Source organism: Catharus ustulatus, chromosome 15, assembly GCF_009819885.2.
Source record: "Catharus ustulatus isolate bCatUst1 chromosome 15, bCatUst1.pri.v2, whole genome shotgun sequence".
In the NCBI taxonomy this organism is placed as follows: domain Eukaryota; kingdom Metazoa; phylum Chordata; class Aves; order Passeriformes; family Turdidae; genus Catharus; species Catharus ustulatus.
The window spans coordinates 16638774-16657713 of record NC_046235.1 but is presented as its reverse complement, the minus strand read 5'-3'; the positions used below and the strand labels follow the sequence as shown (position 1 = coordinate 16657713).

General features: G+C 45.7%; 1 long non-coding RNA gene across 1 annotated transcript; it reads left to right on the top strand.

Annotated features, from left to right (window-relative positions):
* Nucleotides 1-11256: 11256 nt before the first annotated feature.
* Nucleotides 11257-14631, top strand: LOC117003480. The gene is made up of 3 exons (XR_004419514.1): nt 11257-11489; nt 12197-12433; nt 13825-14631. It is a non-coding gene; the product is annotated as an uncharacterized LOC117003480 (long non-coding RNA).
* Nucleotides 14632-18940: the final 4309 nt, after the last annotated feature.

The following is an 18940-nucleotide window of genomic DNA, read 5'->3' as shown; positions in this document are numbered from 1 at the left end:
GGGAGCAGAAATTTCAGGGAGCAGAAATTCCAGGGAGCAGAAATTTCAGGGAGCAGAAATTCAGGGAGCAGAAATTTCAGGGAGTAGTAATTTCAGGGAGCAGAAATTCAGGGAGCAGAAATTCAGGGAGCAGAAATTTCAGGGAGCAGAAATTCCAGGGAGCAGAAATTCAGGGAGCAGTAATTCCAGGGAGCAGAAATTCCAGGGAGCAGAATTCAGGGAGCAGAAATTCAGGGAGCAGCATCTCCCCTGCCCTGCTGCACTCCAGGGAAAAGCTGAGCCCATCCTGGTATAAGAACAACACTTTTTAACCTCCCCAGTGGGATCAAAGCCAAATTCCCCAAACTGGGAATGCAACAGCTCTGTTTCCATCGTCCTGTTGCTCCCACCAAAGCACTGAGGGTGGTGGGAACCTGGAATCTCCAAACTTCCAGAGCAGAGCCCGTCCATCCCTTCCTCCTCTCCTGTCAGTGCAGGAGTTGTTTTTAACCCCTGAAACAATTTGAATCGACTTTTTAAATGGTGTTTATTTTATTTGTCACAAAGGTCTAGGGCAGCCCAAGGTGAGAGGAGGATCAAACCCAGCCCTGCTTTCCAAATCCAACAAACTCAATTCCCGTGTCAGGAATATCAAGCGCCAGGCTCTGAGAGCAGGAACACACAAAAACAAACAAACAAACCAACAAACAAACAAACAAACAAACAAACAAAGCTCCTCAAATGCCACCTGCTCCCCCCACGGGGTTCACATCACCAGGAACCAACACTGAACACTCCTCAGGGTGTCCCACTGTCAGCTCTCCTCCCCAATTCTGGATTTTGGAAGGGGCTCATCCGAATTCTGAGTGTGCCACAGCCACGTTCTCCATCCCCACTCTGCATGTTTGTGATCCCTCCCTCTCCAGATCGGAGGTACAAAAGCATTTGCTGTGGTTTTTGGGTTTTTTTGGTTTTATTTTGTCTCAGGCATTGATGTGAATTTTTCAAAAAACACCTTTACACATGAGAAGAAAAATCCAAGCGGAATTTCCCCAAAAAATGATACGGGGGAGGGAGATGCTGCTCTTAATTTGACAAATCTTTCCTGATTTTGGGGTGGGATTTTTTTTTTCTTTTTTTTGTTTCGTTTCCCTCCCTTGCTAATGAAATTCCTAAAGATAAGATGGGTTGTTGTTGCCATAGAAACTTGGCCCTGGCAGAAGCTAAGGCTGCAGATTTATTCATGCAGCTTGTTAGTCAAACTCGATGCAATAACACAGAATTAATATTTCGGTCTCATCGAGATCTTGCAGCTCTTGCCTCTCTGCAGAAGCTGGGAGAGGAAGGAAATGCTCAACCCTGCACTGCTGGGCTGAATCCCTCAGTCCTCTCTGTTGGATGCACACAAATGTGACTGCAGGAAACCTGGCCTGCTCTGCTCCCCAAATTCTCCAGGGAACTGATTCTGCCACTCAGAGACACCTCAAAGGACACAGAGTCCTCCTCACCTGGTCACACAGGGGGTGCTGTGCTCTCTGTAAAGTGCATTTTGCATCTCCTGGTGGATGCAGTCCTGGGATGAATAAAGATCTCCAATATTTACTGGATAAATAAGCATTGATCCTCCTGGGCACGCAGATTGAGGTGCTGTGCCCATGGCAACTCCAGCTCATCCCACTGAGCACAAGAGGGGGAGAAATTTCACATCATTCCTTCAATCTGAGGGCAGGTTATTCCTGCCTGCATTGTCCTCCTTGAGCCTGGCTTTTTGCTGATCACAACAATCACAAGACATGAAAATTGTGCCTGTGTGTGGTTCCCCTTCCAATGCCACTCATGTTGGCTTTCACAGCTCTTCCAAAAACCACAAAAAGGGTTGGAGCTGTCAGAGGGAAAAAGGGCAGCAGTAGCAAGGTCCTAAAGGGTTGGAGAAAAGGAAATCTCTTGGCTGTGGGTTAGAGAAAAGGAAATCTCTTGGCTATGGGTTGGAGAAAAGGAAATCTCTTGGCTATGGGTTAGAGAAAAGGAAATCTCTTGGCTATGGGTTAGAGAAAAGGAAATCTCTTGGGTATGGGTCAGAGAAAAGGAAATCTCTTGGCTATGGGTTACAGAAAAGGAAATCTCTTGGCTATGGGTTAGAGAAAAGGAAATCTCTTGGCTATGGGTTGGAGAAAAGGAAATCTCTTGGCTATGAAGTCTGGTGCTGGAGCTTGGGTGACTTTTTGGTTCTTGTGCACAAAGCCCAAAGGACACCCTGAGCCTGAAGCCATTTTTTAATTGCCTCCCAGACATGAGTGAAGCCAACAGCACAAATCTGTGACCAGAGCTGCTCAGCAGAGAGGGAGAAATCCTGAACCCCTTCAGCTCAACACAGACTTGCTTGGCCAACTCACAGAGCTGAGCCTTTGGAGGGTGAAGGCTCCTCCACTGCCCACCCCAAGCAGCATAAAAGACATCAGTGTTTCAAAAAGCTCTCCATCTCCAGCTTGGTGATCTCACATTTATTTATTTTATTGGATGAAATGTAACTTTTTGGATTCCTTTTTGTACTTTAAAACACACCAGGCAGATAAACAACACATGGACACAGGGAAGGGAAGAGCAGAGTTTGGTCTCAGAAAAGGGAAGAGCAGTTTGCCCTCTACTCATGGATTTCAACCAGAATAAAATCCAGCCAAAATCCACTCTTATCCACCCAAACACAAGTTTTCTGCAGGTGTCTCAACAAATTGAGGAGTTCTGGAGAGAACCAAGAGGGCTGGGGGTCATGCCAAGGAAATGCTGCTCCCTGTGGGTGCTGGCTCTGCTTACAGCCATTTGTTGCACCTAAATAGATGACTTTGCCCTTTTGCAAAAGGCAAATTTCAGCCCAAGTCTGCCTGATGGATCCCTGCTCTAAGGATGGAAAAGGCCACGCTGAAGGCACTGGATGAACTGGCTTTGAATCATCAAAGGTGAAGGACATTAAAGCTCCCTTGGGGCTTGAACTCGACAGGATTACACTGAGAGAAGCAAACCTGTATTTTAATCAAAAATATCCTTATTTCTGACACAGGATTAACAATTTAGGGCCCCCACCAGCCTCTCCTTGTTCTCATTCCTCTCAAGGAAGCTGCTTTTTCTCTCTGAGTGCTTTTTTCTAATGATGCAGAACCAACTGGGAGAGGATTTTTTAATGGAGAACTCAAGGCAGGAGGTTTTCCTGCTTCCATCTCCCCTCCAAGGACTGTCAGTGCCACCTGAGAGGGCTCAGCACCCAGAACCCCTCCAGCTCCAGACCCCAATCCTTCACAGCAATTCAAATCAGAGAATTCAAATCTGAAATCAATAAACCTCGGAGAGCAAAGTCTGTCATTTGTAATCACTTGGCCCTCAAATTGCTCAGGATACTTTGGGATTAGGCAAAGTAGGCAAGATTTTCTGCTTCTCTGTTTCACTGGAGTTCCTAGAGGTGCAAATCTGTGCGGCATCTGCCCTGTAATCATTAGTAAAATAAATTAGAATGCTTGAAGGAGCAGGCTGATTAGGAAGTGAAGTGATCACTAGCAAGCATTGTCAGTGTTGTGTGCTTTGTTCCACTTACAAGGCTAATTACTGTAACAAAGTGGATCATTTAAAATGGAAATTCTGGATGGCTGTCAATGCAAATGTTCATGATTTTTTCCTGGATGCATCACAGCCGCATATGTGGAAACAAAGGACAATGGAAATAATCAAAACACAACCGAATTGAAGAAACCATTCAATAGACTTTTGTTAGAGCTCATTAAAAATGTGCATTTATCCTCATTCTTTCGAAGTGCTTTGTCTGAGGGCCCCTATCAGACTCCAGCATCTCCACAGCTCTTTGCAGAACAATGTCCACAAGGAGCCTGTTGCACTTTGTGACTCCAGCCAGAGGAGCCAGTGTCCCTCCCAGGGGACTCTGTCACCTCCTGTTATTCCCAGAGCCAGAAATTCCCCTTCAGTCACACCCTAAACTCAGGGATTCTCATTGAGCAAAGCTCCTCAGGGCTTGATTTGGACTGAAATAAACTCTGGGATTCACATGTGTGAGAGTTTGGCACCTTGAGCCCTGGAATCACCTGAGGCTGGGCAAGGTCCTGCTCCCATTTCTGGGGATGTGACAGCTGGGAATGTCAGGATCCGGCCAAATGTGGCTTTGTTTTCTTGATTCGTGAATGGTTCTTGAGGCAGGGAGGAATTCTAACAAGGAGGATTAAGGAGTAATAGAGTTTCCCAGAAATTCTGTGTTAACCTTGAATAGCCATCAGTTTATTGTGATCCTCACCCATCCACTCTGAAACCTGAGGGTGTTTCTAACAGGGAATGAGCTTAGAGAAAACTCATTTCCATTTGACTAAATCCCTCCTGGCCTACTCACTCATTTTTAGAGAGGAAATGGCAGAGAAAAGTTGTACATTCAGACAATGCATGAGAAAGCTGTGAAGTCATTCCCTGCCAAGGCAAAACTCAGATAAAATCAGATTCTGACTTTTCTCTCTCTGCACTGTATTTACTCACGATTTGAGCTGTGATGTTTACTCATAGGAAAAGCACCCTGGAAAAACTGCATGAGTGTTACTCTGCACAGGAAATTCTGGCAGGCTTGGGCTGACAACTGTTCATTCTCTCAGTGAATTCACATCTGGGGAGAGCAGCAGGCACAGCACAGCCACCACTCTCTTCCAGGTGGGGTTCAAAGCACCCACACACAATGTCCACATTCCCACACTGATTTCTCTGGAGTTTCAAATAACCCCATTCATTCCATAACCTTTTTGAACCCATAAATCTATTTTTTTTTTGGTGAGGGATTGCAATCAGTCTCTCACTGTGTGTGCCCTTTCCTTTGTGCAAGAGATGCATCCAGTGCTGTCAGAGCTGGAACCAAACAGAAAAATGCAACCACATTTCTTGCAGGGGGCAGGTGCAGGAATCCCAGCTTGGTTGCTTTAGGCATTCCACTGCTGCTTTTAGAAATCTCCTGCACATCCACACAGGGTTCAATCCATCTTTTCTGCATAGATTGTGCCTGCACAGCAAATCTGCTCCAAACCTGTTGGTCTTACTCTTTTTTTAGGATGTGCCAACTTGGTTTGTGCGTATAATTGGATGGAAGTGAAACAAAAGAGCTGATTTGGGCTGTTTCATCCCAGGCAGCTCTGTCTTTATAAAAGAGGAAAGGAAGCAGGAGAACACATTAAACTTTATCTGAAATGCTCAGACACTTTCCAGGCCACCAGTGCAGTGATGTTTTACTGTTCTGAGTGTTGTGTCAAGCCCATAAATGAGGAGCAGTGCTTGTGGTCCCTGTCACTACGTGCTGAAAAAGCAGTGGAAGTGGGATGAGAGTCAGCCTGGCTGTGCCAGCAGAAAACAAATGTTTGCAATAAATTTCAGCTCCCACTGATGTGGCTTTCAGTGATGGTACAAAATGAATGGAACTTCTCCAGCACAGGCAGGGGTGGGGAGCAAACAAATCAAGGGCGTGAAGGGCGAGCACTGAAATGCCTGATTGGCTTTGCAGGGCTGTGGAAATCCAGGGATTTCAACAGAGTTACCTAAGGCAGCTGAGGGTGGGAGAAGAAAACGTTTTTGTGCTTTGAAAACCCAGTAAATGGGAATTATTAGGGAAGCAAGAGTGAAATAGATGAGCCCAAAAGAAGTCAAACTGCTTGTCTTTGCTGGAGGAGATGAATAAGGACTGGTTTCAGGTGTGTCTCCTACACCACCAGATTTCCTGGGCTGAATGAGCTCTGATTTTAGCAAATGAGTGGTTTTTAAAGAGACTGAGGGCAAAGAAACCTAGGGAAATAAAAGATCAATATGCCTTTGTCTAAAGCCAGATATTTGCTATTCTCAATGCAATATTAGTCTGCCTTGGGTGGAACTCCAGTAGTCACTGGGACACTGAGAAAAATGCTTTAAAAAAATAATTTAGTGGGACCCCATTGGGCTGAGTGCACATTCTAGACTCTGCCTAACTGAAGGAGCAGAGACAACCCCAAATCCATCAAAAAGAGAGGTTTGGGTGGTGTTTTATCCCTGTTCAGAGCAGTGAGCTAATACAGCACAGAGCTTTCCTCACATCTTCTGGCCCTCAAGAATTGGGAGGTACAGGACACCCAAAGCCACGATTTGGTGGAGAGTCAGTACATCTATTTTGATTATTTATTTAGAGAGAAAAAGTGCTGTGGCTTGCTGCTGCTCCTTGGCCATCCCTTTCAGATTGACAGTAGGAAACTCAGGAGGGTGAAATCACAGAGAGATCACTGCAGCTTCCTCCCAGGAAGAATCACCAATGAGCTGAAAAAGAAAGAATAAAAATCACTGCAAGACACAAATCCCCATTTCCCTGCCAGTGCCATGACCCTGGCTGTGGAAATTCCAAGTCCCCACGACCTCAAGCAGATCCCTCTGGGGTTCATGGGGGTGTTGGTGCTCTGGGTAATTAGCTGACAAATTTTATCAATGCTCCAAACTATATATGTATATGTAGATCTTTGAATGTAGAATCTGAAGAAGGAATAGAAATCAAAGCAAGTTTTGATACAGAAGAAAAGAATTGCTGAGCCAGCCTTACTGGATAGTTAAGAAGGCAAAGGCCATGCTAGGGTGTGAGTTGGAAGGGTTTTTATGGCTCAGAGCAAAGGATAAATCCACCTCACACAGAAGATTTTTTACCAAGCAAAAACATTTTACAGGCAAATAAGAATGCCATGGTTGCAAGTAGAAAAAAGGTCTGCAAGAAAACTAAAAACCAACTTTCAGCTTTAACTATAACATACTAACTTTTTGTGATAGGAAAATAGTTACATGAATATGGTAATGTTGGTAGTTATGCTGTAGGCAATAGTAAAAGTATTGATTGGTTGTCATTAAGGTTCTCTGCAATGAAAAGTCTATAATGCATTGTAACCAGAACTGGAGTGGCTCCAGACAAACCCAAAGCTGTGGCTGAAAGCTGTGGGCTGGGCTCTGTACCCACGACCTGTGAATTGCAAAACAACAAACAGCATTTTAAATAATAAATAAATTGCTGTATCATTTGGATACAATAAACAGCATTAAAAAAAATTAAAAATTGATGTATCCTCTGGAAACAACAAACAGCACCTTAAAGAGCCACCTGGAGCCCTGCATCCCTCTGACAGGAGGGGAGGGGTGCACAGGGCATTCCTGAGTGGGGACCTGCCATGGTCCCTCCTCATCCTCAGCCTTCACCTCCCTCCCAGCAGGGACTCAGCGCCCCTGAAAGCTAATTATTCTGGAAGGCACCTTCCTCATCATCTGCCATAAAGCCTGTGATGCATGTTGAGGGTAATTATCACTTGCTCCCTGTCCTTGAATGTCTCTCACAAACCTTCAGGTGGAAGGAGAAGGAGCTGAGGATCCCCAAAACAAAAACTGGGAAAGGAGTGGCCATTTCTGTCAGAGCACAGCCTGAGAATGCATTTTGTTTGTGCAGGGATATTTTTAGGCTCTGGAATTATGCAAATTGTTCTCCTAAATTACACACGGCCCTGTGATAGCAGCTAGTGGCAGTTGCAGCTGTCAGTGTCATACGGTGGTGAGAGCCCAGCGAGGAGCAGGAGCGAGCGTGGAAATGGTTCTGAGTGTCAGAAAAAGGTTCTGAGTGTCAGGGAATGGTTCTGAGTATCAGGAGATGGTTCTGAGTGTCAGGAAATGGTTCTGAGTGTCAGGAAATGGTTCTGAGTGTCTGGAAATGGTTCTGAGTGTCAGGAGATGGTTCTGAGTGTCAGGAAAAGGTTCTGAGTGTCAGGAAAAGGTTCTGAGTGTCTGGAAATGGTTCTGAGTGTCTGGAAATGGTTCTGAGTGTCAGCAAATGGTTCTGAGTGTCAGGAAAAGGTTCTGAGCATCAGGAAATGGTTCTGAGCACCAGGAAATGGTTCTGAGCACCAGGAGATGGTTCTGAGTGTCAGGAAATGGTTCTGAGTGTCTGGAAAAGTTTCTGAGTGTCAGGAAATGGTTTTGAGAACCAGGAAATTATTCTGAGCATCAGGAAATGGTCCTGAGCATCAGGAAAGGTTTTGAGTGTCAGGAAATGGTTCTGAATGTCAGGAAATTGTTCTGAGTGTCAGGAAATTATTCTGGGCATCAGGAAATGGTTCAGAGCATCAGGAAATGATTCTGAGTGGCAGGAAAAGGTTCTGAGCACCAGGAAAAGGTTCTGAGCACCAGGAAATTATTCTGAGCATCAGTAAAAGGTTCTGGGCATCAGGAAAAGGTTCTGAGTGTCAGGAAAAGGTTCTGAACCTGAGGAAATATCTCTGAACCTTAGGAAATGGCTCTGAGCATCACCACATCCCCAGGTATCTGCTCATGGAAGGGCAAATCACACCCAGAGCTGAGGCCCTGATGGGGCAGGGAGAGAGCACTGGAAGGGATCTCTGCTCTGATGCCTTTCCACAGGACCTCTCACTGCTGGTGTCATTCCACGTGCTGCTCTCTGTGACTCCAGGGGTTTGGGTGCCATTGCCAACACAAAATACATCGAGCAGTTTTATTATCAAGGTCAACAGGGCCATTAAAACACTTCCAGGCATCAATCCTCCACTCCTAATGGAAAGCAACACAAAATAAATAAGCTGACTGTTTAGGCAGCTAAAGAAGAGGCAGGAGGACAGGACAGGATGGCAGGTTTGTCTCATCTGTTTGTTTTTTTAACTTTTTTTTTTATTTAGTGTAAATCTCTCTGTCCTACAGGCAGTACAACAGAGAGAGAAGCATCAGAGGAAATGCTACAGAATTCTGCTGAACAATTGGTGTGAAGTGGCTTTTTCCAGGGATGCTGGGCCTGGAGGAATTGCCCCAATGCTGTGTCCTGGTGCTGAACACTGCTGGGACCCTGCCTTGCTCTGGGGCTGAATTGGGGCTGTGGGGCAGTGGCTCCTCATTATTGCCCTGCCCAAACTCCCCCTGGAAGGCTTGGGCTGAGCCCAGAGCCCAGTGCCAGCCCTGGATTTAAGATTTAAGGGCTGGGGATGAAGGGGGAAGTTTGTAATCAGCCAAACTTCCCTGTTCTGCCCCCATGGCAATCACTCCATTCTCTGTTACAAAACCTCCCCTGCCTCTGACCGCTATTAAAGAAACCACAACGAAAGAGAGAACAGAGAAAAGCCCTGATGGAAGAGCAGCTTTAGAGGTGGTTCTTGGTGGAGGATGAATTCCACTGAGCTCAGATGGATCAAAGGGAGCAGGAGTTGGGGCACCAAAGATCTGGAGAAGCCTCTGACACCCCACAAGCAGAACTGCTGCCTGAAGAGATTTTGGGCACCTGAACATCCCTTGTCGTGGTTTTATCTGATCACAGCTCTTTGTACAGGTGTTACCCCTGTTGTTCTTAGCCAAGAGCAATGAAAATCAGCTACCTGTGCTTTCCTTTTTTGCTTTTTACAAGAAGAAAGCCAGAAAAGCCAGCAGCCCAAGGCAGGCAATGGAAGAGAAAGGGATGTAAATCACCAGGAAATATTTTAGGGGTGCAGAGAGAGCAGTGTGGATGGGTAAACGGGGCTGGAGGGTCAGCAGCAGCAGATGTTGGGAATGAATGGGATGGAAAACAATGGCCCAGGAGGGATGGGCAGGTTGTCGTGATAAGTCTTGTGGATAGTTTACTAAATTCTCTTTACAGTGTAAACATTTTGTTCAGGCGCTGCTACAAAGATTTAAGAGAGCTGTGTAAAAATGCTCTCTGCTCTATAAAACGCTACTGCTTTGCCTTTCTTGTCTGGAGAGCAAAATAAACGAGAGCTACAAAAACACTGCTGCAACCAGCACCACACACATCATTTTTCAATTGTTGAAACAACTGCTCTGTGCATTTCTGCTCTTTGTGAAGGAGAGAAATTACAGGGAGGGGGAGACAGCACTTTGGAGGGTCCTGAAGTGCTGTGACAAAGGGTGTCACTTGGGATCTTCTTGCCTCCCTCTGTGCCTTAATTGTATGAAGATGCATCATGTGGTTGCAAAACTCATTAGCAAAATTAATTCACTGTGCTCTATTCATTTGTTACAATCCTGACATGAAGCCACGGAGCATTTTGCATCTGGAGCTGTTTGGAAAACAAAGGCACTCTCCAAATACTTTCCTTGGTTGGTTTTAGCGGAGTTTAAATCGGATGTGCACGGAAACCACAGAGTCTCTCTGTGGTGGGATCCCCCTTCACAGAGGACAAATAAATTACAAATAGCAAAAGAATGAAGAGCAAAAGGGCAAAGGAGAAGCCTGAGTAACTCAGGCTCAAAGATACCTGGCTCTGCTGTGATTTGCAGAGATGTGAGCCCATCCTCTGCTCGGGAGGGGAGCACAGGTGGGAAACCCTGATTTCCCAAATCCTGGTGTTTTGTAACCACAGGCAACCCCACAGATGTGAAATCAAAAACCCTGGCAGGATATTGGCTGAAATCACAGCTGGATCCAGGTTTTCCCTCCTCAACACCAGGACCCCTCTGTGAGCTGCCAAAACCACGAGGTCATCGCACCCAGAGGGACTCAGAGCAGGATTCCCCAGCCAAGGTGTGCAGGGAGAAACAGAGTCCTGCTGCTGATGGGAGAGAAAACCAGAATTAGGTGGAGATGAACAAACCCTCTCCTGCAGAAATCCAGGCACAGCAACTCCTCATCTCAATCAAAGTCACCAACTCCTTACCTCAAAGTTACTTCTTTATTTTATTTTATTTTTTTTAAAGTCTAAGATTTTACTGAAACGTTTCACTGCCAAGGTAACTTTTCAATTTGGGGCCAATCAAAGCTGTGATGAGAGTCAGCTCTGAGCACTGCGTGGACTTTGCTCCAGGATGGACTCTCATTGAATTCCTCACCCTGGGAAACTCAACAGCACTTCTGATCCAAAGCCATTAAGGGGCTCTTGTGCAAGGCACTCCTCTGCCCTTCACTGGCTCTTTGTGTGGGCATTTATTTATTTATTTACACACATGAAACCATCACTGAATCCTTTTTGCCCCACCCCACACCTCGAAGCTGCAGATAACAAATTCCCAACTCTGGGTGGTTCCCAATTCTTGGCTGTCATTTTCCTGCTGGGTACAGTTTTGTGATTTAATTGCTTTTTTCAGGCATATGTGGTTTAGGGATATTTCTTTTTTTTTTCCTTCTAACAACTCCAGTTGCTCTGGGAAGAGTCAGTTGTCATGACTCCCTGCTTTTAAGGCTTCTGCTGCCACGTTGCCTGACAATAAGAGGAACAGAGGACCAGAGCAGACAGGGGGAAAAAAAGCTTAATTATAGCCCAGACTGCCTCTCTCTCTAAGGTGAAGGGAATGTAAATTATAATTCCTGGATACAAAATCAAACAGAATTACTTATCTCTTGAAATCCCCACTGATGTGGCCACTGCAGTTAAGCAACCAACCTGCTGCCTTATTATTCCAGTGACATACTGCTGCAGGAGAAACTCCCAGGCACGGCAATAAAACAGCAAAAATGCAGGAGATGGCTCAAGATTTCCCTCCTCTCCCTCTCCCAGGTAGCTTTCCATATTTCTCTTTTCAATTAAATCATATCTGGCACCTTCCCCCTGGATTTTTAATGAGTTTGTTTTAGGGAGGAATATGACCAAGTGACCCTTGGAACAGCAGAGAGTGGAGAAATTAGTGCAGCAGGGAAAGCTTGAATTGGGATTTCTGCTTCCTTGAACAGGTTTTATTTCTGGAGAGAACTGGTGGCTTCCAGTTCTCCTGTTGTATTTTAGACACAGAAATCTGTGTAATTTTGCTGCTGCCTGGAGAGGGATGGTCAATACTGCACATGGTTTACTCACATGATGGAATAAATCCATGGCTTATCTGAGCCTCTCACTGCAGCAGCAATTTATAAAGCTGGAGGAGCAGAGACCACACACTCCTTATTTCTCTTGGGCATAGGAAAAACTGAAAGGATCAGGCCAGAAAAATCAAAATGCAATTGAGGGGAGACACAAGGGGTGTGGAGAGGATGGACAGGAAACAAATCCACCAAAACCCCCCCAGTTTATGCCCTTCTGATGCTTGGTGGGGGTGCCAGCTTTGGTGGGACACCAGGGCAGCTTGGTGTGAGGGAGAAAAAGCCATTTCTGTGAGAGAAAGCCCTCTGCAGGGAGCTGTGATTTCAGCCTTATTGAATGCATTAGCAAGGGGCTGCAGAGCTCAGGGGAAGGCACACACTGCACTGGATTTCGTGACATTTCTATTGCAGGGCTGGGACAAGGCACTGGAGGATTCAGTGGATCATAAACTGCAAACATGAAATACAGCAGGGGAGCTGCAGCCTGGAAACACAAACCAACCCTCCCTGGGAGAGCTCAGTCTCATTTTCAATGCCACATGCAAAAAAAATAAACCAAAACACCCAAAAAACCAAAACAACTCCAAATGCTTGGAGAGATGAGGGAGGGAGCACCAGGGTAATTCCCAACCTTTCTTATGGATGCAGGTGAGTCCCCAGATTAAATATTATTAAATAAATATTAAATAAACCATCCCTGCAGCCCCTTGAGGGAACTCCCCAGCCCTGCTCTGCACCCCCAGATTCTCCTTGCTGGTTCACAGGAGGGCAGTGATTTGTGTGAATTGAGCCCCTTTGCAGCTCTCCATGTGCTCAGCACTGCAGCTCTTTTTCTGGGAGCAGATCCAGGGATTTAGGAGAAAACAAGCTTTCTGCTTTCAGGATATACTTTGGAGGCAAGGAAGAAATTATAAGATCTTGGGTTAAAAAAAAAAAAAAAAGATTGTGTGGTATAACTGGTACAATCTGGGCTTCTCCCCAGCCCAGACTGCCAAGGATTTTCTGCATGAGGTTCCTGAGGCACCTGCAAAAGAAGGATTTGCTGCCCTTACTCCTGCTGGAAGATGCAGGGTTGTGAGATTGCCTCTGCTTGGCCTGTGAGGTGTGGGAGCCCAGGACATCCCTCTGGATACCCTGGATGGTTCCAGACCCTGGCAGGGGCTCAGGAGCCTTGGCACAGATCCCAAAACCCCTGTGCCTTTGATTTTAACCCCTGGGAAAAATTACCACCTTTGCATGAAGAGTTACAAGTCACAAAAAATAAGTAGAGTGTAAGTTAGATTATTATAAGGTGAAAAAGTAGGTTTTTGAGATTGTTTATAATAAGGGTCTGGGGTCAGGATGGAGGAACCTGGGCGTGTTCTGTCCTTCTTTCTCCTTCTTCCTGCATCCATCTTTTGGGTGATGTTGGCACTTTTAGATTGGTTTAGAGCAGAACCAGACTGTACAATATAAGTGACAGGTATTGGGAGATAATTGTAAATAATGTTTATGTAGTTTATAGTATAAAAGATAATCCCACCCCAGGGTGGGCAGTGTGCCTGGGGCTGAGCTGCTGAACAGACCTGGGCTGGGCAGGGAAAGAACTTTTAGATGAGATAAAATAAACACCTGAGATGAGGTGGGACACACAGCAGCAGTGCTGGAATGGACACACAGCCCTGCTCACACCCAAATCCACGTGCACTTGTGCAAAGCAAAGGAGGAAGGAGCAGTGATAAACATCCAGCCACGGTCTGTGCTTCTCTCTGATTTCTTGCCTCCTCCTTTATTGCATAATTCACTTTCCCAGTGGCACTGACTGTTCCTCAGGCATCACCTTAGCAGTTTAAACATGAGGTGGGTCTAATATATTCTGCAAAGAAGCTGTTCTGCAGAGCAGGCTCACAGGAAAAGATCTGATAGAACCAAACCCCTTATATTTTTTCCCCTCCTATCAGTCTCAGTCCTTTTATTTCCAGTTCATACCTCAAAGAAAACTAGAGAATTAAATTAATTAGCTCCTGGTAATGGGGATTATCATTTTATCTCTTTGACAGAACTCTACCCATACAAATGAGACTCTGCACCAAAACTTCTTGGATTGTTGCAGCAGAGCTTGAGGCACAAAAATACCCATCAGAGGGACAGAGAGACTAAATTTATCCCCCAGGACAGCCTGGCCATGTAAACCCAGCTCAGGAAATCACACAGCATCCACAAATTCCCTCGCAGAGAATCAGAACCAGGGAAGGAGACAGCCTCAAGTACTGATGTTGTGTAACAACAAATGTTTCTATGGAGACTTCCCAGCCCTCTCAGAGGAAGGCAGAAATGCTGCTTCTTTCCTGCTCTGAGCAAATTGTGGATGGAGTCTGGAGGGGCTGGCTCCTCTCCTGTCAGCCCAGAGATGGAGCAGCCATGGGGACACATTGGAGTTTCTGAGGGGGAAAACCTGGTGTGAACACCCTGCACCACTCCCAAAATCAGTCATGGCAATCACAGCAGGCTCTGTCAGAGGAGTCTGGGGCCCTGGCAGGGAGAATATTCAATTCTGGGTGTAATTCCCTCTCACCATACCACAAATACAGCCCAAAATGAGTGTCAGCTCCTTCTGCACATCCTTCCTTTATTAGGAGCAAAACTCTTCAATTTGATGGATCAGTGGTGGTGGGTGGGTGAAAAACTCCTAAATGACTGAAAGTTCTTATTCACAGCCCCCCAAACAAAGCAGATGAGCAATGAGAGCTCAGTTATTACAAATCAAATGTGTTTGCAGCAGATTTTCCTCTGTACAGAGTGGCCACCTTGCACTCACACAAACCATGATGTGGCTCCTCACTCCCTCTAACCCTCTGATTGAGGAAACTCTGGTGATTTTGTGTTTGGGGGGGTGGGAGGGGACATAACCAACATGTTCCACCTCATAAAGGGAAGGACAGGCTGGAAAAGTGAGAAAAAAACTGTCCAGAGAACAGAGAGATTTTCCCTGAAAGCTGGACTCAGTTCCACTACAGGGCACCATAACTGGAAGTGCAGAAGCTCCCAAACCTCCAGGATCCTCCAGATGCTGCTGGAAAAGGAGAGACAGAAAGGAGGGATCTGCAGAGGGGTGTGAACCTGCTGTGGATGGAATCTGAACCACAGCAAACCAAAGGGCTGCAAGAGCAGCAAAGTGTTCACACACACAGGGCTGGGACAGAGAGGGAGAGCTCAGGCTCACACAGGGCAGAACTCCCTCAAATCCCTGCCAGGTGAGTTCACACCCCCCCATCCCCACTGCCCCTTTCTAGAGTTTGGTTCTCACAGGCAGGCTGGAGCTTGCCCAGCGAAAACACAGAAAACCCTGCAGGTTTTAAAGGAGCACAACCATAAACACCGATCAACCTCCACTCAAATGTATCAGAAATCATTTCCAGAGGGATTCCTGAGCCCCACTTTGAGTCACTGCCTTGGGTTACAATACAGAGTGTGATAAAAGGTTCTGTTCTATCACCCTCTGCTGAGGGTGGGGGCAGTGATCCTGATCTCTGTGGGAGATATTCTGCTAATGGGCATCCATTGAAACCAGGCAGGGCAGTGTTCTTTATCTCATGGGATATCTCCTGTTCATGGCCATGGTTTATAAACCAGCTGGGGCAGTGTTCTTTATCTCATGGGATATCTCCTGTTCATGGCCATGGTTTATAAACCAGCTGGGGCAGTGTTCTTTATCTTTTCACAACCCATCCTTCCTCCAGCCAGTCATTTTCTGCTCATGGCCATTGAGTCCCACTGTGGCACTGATAAAATTACTGCATCCCATTGGGAGTTGCTCCAGCCAGGGGGAAGAGCCCAACATTTCTTACCAAGATAAAAACAGAGGTTTTGGGACACTAAGGGAGCCCTTTCTCCACTGCACTCCAGAGGAAAACCGGATTTCTCCACATCACCACTGGAGCTCCGGAGGGAAACTGCACCTTGTACAGGAGCACTGCTCCAACTGAGCCACATCTGTCACTGCAGGAGGATGCAGCCACCATGGAATGGGACTGCTGCCAACACCCTGCCTGACGGGTGTCAGGCTGTACTCTGACTGTGTCAGGGTTTGGGGTTTGTTCTTTGTAGTGCTGTATTTCTATTTTAATTTCCCTAGTACAGAACTGTTATTCCTAATTCCCATATCTGTGCCTGAGAGCCCCTTGATTTCAAATGATAATAATTTGGAGGGAGGGGGTTTACATTCTCCATTTCAAAGAGAGGCTCCTGCCTTTCTCAGCACACACCTGTCCTCCAACCAGGACAGTGACACATCTGCAGCTCAGGTATTTTTCTGCTTTGCCTGGGTGGCAGAACCAGGAGTGCCTACTCAGCCAATTCCTTGTGCATTCCACGCTGCTGGAACACTTCATCTTCACGACAACTCTGGTTTCTTTCATGCCATCACACGTTTATGTACATTAACCTTGTGCTAAATTCCAAAGGCTGGAAGCAACCACCTAAATCATGCTAATGAAGACAAATTACTGGAGTGCTCTGAGGAATGCTGGGAAATGCATTTTGCTGCACGGCACAACAATGAAAACAAAGCTCGATTCCACAGCACTGTTAAGTGGGCTTATTTCCAGCCCTTTATTTTCTCTGGCCTTTTCTGGTTTCCAAAAAATCTCTTCCTCGCCCTTCAAAGATAAAATTTAAATTAATTCCCCCAGCAAGACCTCAAAGAAAGTTCATCCTGGCTGGAAGCTGTTGTTCAGGAAAAATCAGTGGAACAAATCCATCCCCAGGTACGACACCTGAGTTCTGCAGAGCTACACCACGATGAGCACAGCCCAGAGAGGTGAATTCTCCTTTATTTCCTGACCTCTGTGCTTCCCAAATGAAGGCTCCAAAGAGGCAGGATGGGGTGAAGACAACCCCCTCTCCACAGATTTGTTTCAGCAGCCTCTTTATGATCTGTCCATGAGGGAATTTGGTGGTGGGAAGAAGGATTCAGGAATGGTGCAATGCCAGAACAGAATGCCCTGCTGTTCTGTTTCCAATGATTTGGGGATTTATAAAAAATTAACTCTAAATTTTTATGTGCCAATGTCCCCAGGAAAGGCTGCAACAGTGGGATCCTAGAAATGGAACCCACAGCAATTCCATCTCTGTGTGCTGCCAAGAAAAAGGAAACAACTTCCCATTCCCAGCCTACCTGAGCAGTCCATCACTCCAAAAGCATTAAATGAAGGGAAAGAGCAGCATGAAGGGAAAAAGAGAAAAAGAAGCCTGAATACAAGCTTTACACATGGAATTATAAACAGGGTGGCATAGAGGATATAAAGGGTCCCTGCATACAGCAGAAATTAATTTTCTCCTAGAAAAGGGCCCTCTAATTATACTTCTACGTCACCTTTTTCTCTCTGCCACATAATCAAACTTGAAGTTGCTGCTCTGGAAGCGAACTCTTTTTCTCAAATGCTGGGAGAAACATCTCTAAATTATCATCAGAAAGAAGATAATGGATGCTGACTGTTCCCTGAAAGTAATTTTTGAGTTTTCTTTTTGTGAGCAGGAGCTAAACAGTGTCTAGTGATGTTCATTAAGCAGTCAGCATCCTCCTCTGAAGAGCTGACGTCAGTTTGCAGCCTAGGACCTGCAATTATCATCCCCATTGAAGTGGATGCTGCCTAGTTACAGCACGCTGGGAAGTCTGAAAGGATCTGCCTGACACCAGCTGCCCTCCCTCAAAAATTTTAAAGTGGGAGGTACAAAATGAGAACTAGACAAATCTACTCGGTTCTGACCTTGGAAAAAATTTCCTGGGTGGTGTTTGCCTCCCTCTGCCACCCCTCACTGTGTTTAGCCCCCCTTTGCTTCCAGGATGGCAAGTGAGTGATGCAGTCAATTTAAAGTCAGTTTAGATAAGCATCTGAACTTCTGGATCTAAACTCCAGACCTCAGGAGTGTTTCAAAGCCCTGCTCATCAATACAGAGTGGAAAAAAAACAAAGCTCTTCCTCTGTCAGAAAAATCCCCAGCACAACTCTGTGCTGTCATTAGCAGTGTCAGGATGGGAACAGAATTCCAGGAGCAGACTGGGGGTGAACTGGCAAAAAAAAAGACCCTGAAGGTGACCATGTAAACCCCATTTCCCCAAGTTTTTTACCATTAAAGCCAGGAGCTTTAATCAAAACTGGATAAAGCCACAGGACTGAAATGTCACCCTCCTTCTGCACGTGGAGCCAGGCCTGTTAAATCAGCAAGTTGCCCCAGAGCAGCTTGTAGGATGGAGCATTGAAAGATGACAAAATAAATTGGTTTATAGGTGCTGGGGTGGGGGCTTGGCATGAACATTGAATCAAAGGCTCGTGGTGGCTTTTACCTTCCACCTTGCATGAGCTCAGCCATCCTTCTTTGGTGACACTTCCCACTAAGGACTCCCATTTGTTTGATGAATATCTAAACTCCATCAGACATTGCTGCTCTTGTTGTTTTCTAACCATCTCACTAACATTTTCTTGCTATTAACTTCAATAAATTACAGCCTGGTATTTGCATTCATAGCACTGAGCCATCCATCATGTAAGCTTTTTTTTTTGTTTTTTTGCTTGTTTTTTCTGAGAGAACCACACAATTATCCACCTCCTGCAAGGACCTTATTTCCTACCTATTCTGCATTTTGCACTATTAGGGAGGCATAAATTTAAAGGCATGAATTTAAATCAAAGAATTGCTTAGGGCAGAGGGGTGGTGTCTCCTTTTCTCCTCTGCTTTCTCTTCCAGCAAACCCCACAAAGAGCATCAGAAAATGCTGGAAATTTAAGTGGTAGGAATTAGAGAACAGTTCCAGTTTCTAAGTTGTTTATCTGCCTAATGCTGCAGGATTTCTTGGGAGGATGATCAAAGATACCTGAGGTGCCAAAGGCTAGCTGATGTTTTAAAAATCCCTCTGGACATCTTATGGATGGCCACAGTTTGATATATGTGTCAGACACGTCCCCCTGTGTTTCAGACTCAGCAGAGATGACATGAATCACTTAATTCTCCATTGAAATGCAGGCTCTGCTGGGTGGAAGGCAGGATATGGATTTTCTTTCAGGGCATTTCATGAAAAGAAATAAAGAAGAACTCTGTAAAGCCCTGAAATTACAGGTGGAATGCAACAACGTGGGATGCAGGCTGGCCAGGAAAATTTATTGCTGGAAATTGTGCT